The sequence below is a fragment of the Clupea harengus genome, chromosome 24, assembly GCF_900700415.2.
Source record: "Clupea harengus chromosome 24, Ch_v2.0.2, whole genome shotgun sequence".
NCBI classification, from domain to species: domain Eukaryota; kingdom Metazoa; phylum Chordata; class Actinopteri; order Clupeiformes; family Clupeidae; genus Clupea; species Clupea harengus.
Window position 1 is genome coordinate 18,418,755 of NC_045175.1, and position 5,268 is coordinate 18,424,022.

At 38.7% G+C, this 5,268-nt stretch overlaps 1 long non-coding RNA gene across 1 annotated transcript; it reads left to right on the forward strand.

The window, feature by feature from the left end:
• Positions 1 to 983: 983 nt before the first annotated feature.
• LOC122128820 lies at positions 984 to 2,638 on the forward strand. Its single transcript, XR_006151638.1, has 3 exons — positions 984 to 1,824; positions 2,055 to 2,170; positions 2,601 to 2,638. It is a non-coding gene; the product is annotated as an uncharacterized LOC122128820 (long non-coding RNA).
• The last annotated feature ends 2,630 nt before the right edge of the window (positions 2,639 to 5,268 follow it).

Sequence of the window (5,268 nt, forward strand, 5' to 3'; positions counted from 1 at the left end):
TGGCTGAACATGATTTAAATGCAGTGTATATGCCAAGTGAGGATTAAAATGGAACAGATTTTCTGCAAATGTTTCAGACACTATTTGATTAGATTTGATTTTGCTGTTCATTGATCATTCGCTCAAATCATTGCTTCTTTGGCTGAGAACAGATTTGATTTATCTTTCTCCTTCCACAACCACAGATTCTCCAGGTCTGACTGGCAGTAAAGGAAACGTCTCCACATCCAGAGGACTTCTTCTGTTGTCTCTGGCTCTTAGCGTCGGCCTGCTTTTCACTCTGGCTGGTCTTATTGCAGTGGCCTACCTCTGTGAGTTTCTGTGCATGTTCACCTGTTAGCGTTCCCTCATAACTATTTTCTGTCCACTTTTGTCACCTTTGTTGTGATAGTGTACTATGGTGAGTCTCTCTACATATTCACTCAGGTCCACAGGCTTTCCCACAATGCTGAGATATGTACGTAAAGTCTCTGGGTTTACTTTGTTGGTGTTGAGTAGTTCATCTCCATGGTACAACTCTATGTCTGATCCACAGGTCCACAGGTTTCCCACAATGCTTGAATAAATAATGTGAAGTACGTTGTCTTTGGCAGATTCCAATGCACAGACTAAGCTTGACCTGATAGAAGCACTGCACAAGAATTTGTCAGCAACGTTGAATACCACTGGTGAGTTTGGCTGGATACTGTAAATTAATACATTTAATGTAACTCAAATATAGTTACCCATATGTTCATTTTTCTCTAGAATATCTGATAATGGTGTGTTAACAAACATAATTGTTGAAGGGCATTATGCCATTTTAGTATGAAATGTAAGCTCATTACCAAAGATTTACCATGCAAGTATTGTACATGACAAGTGTGATTCCTAGTCCATCAGTATCAAATGCAAAGTTCAAGTTACATATTCATTTGCAATATGTCCCTGTGAGATCCGTACATGTGATCTGGCCTGCTGCACTAGGGTTAGTGGTTAGGGTTAGGGTTAATGTTTTGTTCATTAACACATTTTACTGGAGCTGCTGGGGTATTCCTGACAAAACTTCCTGAAACCTTCAGTTTCAATGTTAAGTTAGAAAAAAAAATGATTTACGGAAATGCGATACAAATATGTTAATATTTATAGTATGAAAATATAATGTATTCCGGTGCCTTCCTAGATTAAATATTAATCATAGAAAATGTATCCACTACAAGAACACGATGAACAAATAAGTTACCATGGAGATGCTTTATAAGGTGTTGTGTGTCTGAGTTGAGGAAACATGCCACCACCAAAATCAGGTGTTCTGTTTGGGGAGGACACAGAGGCAGATGAAATATGTAGAGTTACTAAACTGGAAATGATAAGCGTGTGAGATTTAGCCATGTATTTTTGAAGTATTCTTATTTACATTTACACTATGTCATGGGAAAATGTCTTTTGATGGTAAGTTTCAAATAAAGATTATGCATTTAGTCAAATGTGAAACAAGCATAGAAAGAACTTTCCACCTCCCTCAGAAAGTTTAAGAAGGTAACATTTAGCGACAATTGCTGACTTGTACTTTCATTTAATGTAAACAGCATGCTGTTTGACATGATGTTACACAGTACTCAAAAGGCTGCATTGGTAAAACATAGTGACAGCACTACCCACTGATCAGTGTGGTCATGTGTGTTTGTAGCCACCTCTGGTTGTAGGGTCTGTCCTGATGGGTGGGCTCACAACAGTGGGAAGTGCTACCTCTTCTCCTCCACTAGAAAGACCTGGAGTCAGAGTCGAGATCACTGCATCACATTAGGGGGGCATCTGGCCATTGTGAACAGTCAAGAGGAACAGGTGAAGTAAAAGGGTGTTTTATTCCTTATTGCATCCAATGCATTTTTTCAGAACAAATGTTTTAAGTTGTAGATTTTATGACAAACTTGGAATAAACTTCCTATAGCGTGATTAACATATCAAAGTATCATATCATCAAACATTTCATCATTTCACTAAAGGTTCCTTTGAGTAAATTTGATATATTCCTAAATATGTTAGGAATAAATATCTGTGATGTCTCCCGTCAGTATTTTCTATCCAAAAGAGCCATTGAGGATTTCTACTGGATGGGACTGAGTGACCTGGAGACAGAGGGACAGTGGATTTGGGTGGACAGCACACCTCTCAGTGAGACTGGAGCAGTGTAAGACATGCCTCTTACGTTCTCAACACAACCACATCACACTTACTTATATGTGTCAATAGTCTACATACTGCTCCATGTACAACGATGTAAACATGCAGTGATACATTCAAATGTATCGATCTGGTTGTGCTGTTCAGCAGTGAATAGAGGCGCTGCTACTGTCCTGCTATTCTCATGGTTACACTTGTAAGCACAGCAAACTTGTGCTTGTCAGGCAGACGCAGCACAAAGACTAGGCTGGCTGTAGGTTTGACACAGAACAGCCTTACTGCCATTGCAGATGCAGAATTGTGTTTGTGCTGCTGCCCCTTCTTTAGTGAACTTAGAGACGGACAGATATGTAGTATAACTGTTCATCATCTTCCATACAGAGCATGTCTACATCATGGTGCATTGTGTTTACTCCATCCACCCTGTTTGTTCACAGATTCTGGAAGAAAGGGTCTGATGGACAGGGTGAACCAGATAACTGGAAGGGGGAAGACCCTTCTGGGGAGAACTGTGCACTGTTCTCCAAATTTGGAGACTGGCGTGACAACTCCTGCAAGAATCTGCATACATTTGTGTGTGAGACGATAGCCACAGATTAGACTGGATTAGATTGAATATTCAGCTGCTACATATGGAGGATTTAAAAAAAATCTTTTCATTACATTTAGTTATTGCTTCACTATGGTTGTAGGAACCACTTTCCAGACCAACAAAGGTTTATGCGTGTTCTTCTTTCTGTGCTTTGCTGAAATGCAATATTTTATTAAAAGACCCTATCTTGGTAAACATAATTAATCTGACTCCACTCAATGTCTCTCTTGTAATGCTATATTGCTACCCGATTCAGACGGTAAGCGTTGCGTTGACGAAAGACGATGGGCATGCCGTTGTGTTGATAACGGAGACGTCTATAGTGACATTGACAGGTCAACAACCAAACACGCCGCTAGCGAGCTGTTTACCTTGTCGTTAGTTACCTTGCTAACATTAGATAGCTGGCTCAGACGCCGTGCAAATCGCCTCAGAGGTATTCTTCAGCTACAATAATGGGGTTTTTACATTGAACAGTGTCTATTTCTTGGTAACTTTTAAAAAATCTAAGCAAAAAAAACAAACAAACTAACAAACTGGTGACTTTGACATGATGTTACACAGTACTCAAAAGGCTGCACAGTACTCAAAAGGCTGCACAGTACTCAAAAGGCTACACAGTACTCAAAAGGCTACACAGTACTCAAAAGGCTGCACAGTACTCAAAAGGCTACACAGTACTAAAAAGGCTGCATCGGTAAAACATAGTGACAGCACCACCCAGTGATCAGTGTTGTCATGTGTGCTGCCTCTTCTCCTCCGGTGGAAAGACCTGGAAACAGTCGAGATCACGTCATCAAATTAGGGGGGCATCTGGCCATTGTGAACAATCAAGAGGAACGGGTGAAGTAACACCAACCCAAGTAAACAAAAGAATGTTGGAATGTTAAGAAAAACTTCCAAACAAAACATTGCCAACTGTTTCCGAAACACACCAGTTAGTATGCTAGCAAGCTTTTATCAGTTATAACTGTGCTATTTTGATAGTTAGCTTTCTAGTTTTAAACTAAACTTCTCTACTGTTGCTTTACCTTTGGCTAAATTAATTGTGTGCCCTACACTTGACAATACGGTGGCCGAGAGGTGCAAACCAACATTACAAAATCTGAAACACTTTTACAAAGCTTGAAACAAATTTACATTTTGGAAAACATTTTTACATACCATAAAACAAAATGACATTGCCATAACACATTTACAAGTCCCGAAACAAATTTACATTTCAGAAAACAAATTAACAAGTTGGTAGTTGGTACATTCCCTTTCCGGTTAATGTAATTTGTAAATTTGTTTCGGGACTTGTAAAAGTGTTTTGCGTCTTGTTAATTTGTTTTCTGAAATGTAAATTTGTTTTCTGAAATGTAAATTTGTTTTGGGACTTGTAAATGTGTAATGGTAATGTAATTTTGTTTTATGATATGTAAAAATGTTTTCCAAAATGTAAATTTGTCTCAAGCTTTGTAAAATTGTTTCAGATTTTGTAATGTTGGTTTGCACCTCCCGGCCACCGTATGACACAGTCCTGGAAGAAACAGGCGATACTTAATGAAAGATGGCGCCCTCTAGCTGCAGAGATGGAGATATTTCACACTTGCTTTGACATTAGAATACCTCTTTTTCAGAGGCACTAGAAATACACTACAGTGACCTCTACAGGAGAGATGCAGGGTGTATAAACAAAAAAAGAATACAGTATATAATGTTTTCAGGTCATCCCTTCATCAACATCAACTCATTTATGTAGCACACATGGCTCTATTGAAAAAGAACCAGCGTGACCTCATCACCTCATGAAAGCTCTCCCTCTCTGGCATGCCTGGTGTTGGTCAAGCGGTTGGTTAGTGAATAAAATAACATTCGAAAGAGGGTAGAAAAAGTGTTTGGTGAGCTCTTTGATTTGTTTGTAGCAAAATAAAAAGTTGCAACCTAATGTTTATCTATGCAACAAAAAATGATTGTCAGTAAAATAAATCAACCAACGACCAACTTTATTTGTTTTCTTTTATTTCAGAAATAATCTTTGTTACATTTTGTGGATCCACAGACCACAAAACCACTGTATGCAAAGCTCCGCTGAACCCACAAACAAAGATCCTGTGAAAATCATGCATGATCATCGCGATCATGTGCGTGTTTTCCAACAATCATGAGAGCCTGATAGAGGTGCTACGTCTTCATACTAGCAAAGACAGTGAACAAAGTGAAGTAATTTCTTCTCCTCATTGTCATTAAAGTTGGTGATGTTGGTGGCCAAGGGCTTAAATCATGACGTGGCGTTGTTTATCATGCATTGCAATTCAAAACAGAAATGTAAACAAGAGAATTTTAAACAAAGCGGAGTCATTTCATATTTATTGCTTTAGCAGGTGCTTTCATCCAAAGGAACTTACATGTTGACATTTAATCATATATGTGCTTCCTGTAGAGTTTGGTTTTGTTAAGAGCTTAGCTTGCTTCATCAGTTCAGCAGTAGACAGACACACAACTACAGTGTAATATAAAAAAGGGGAAAT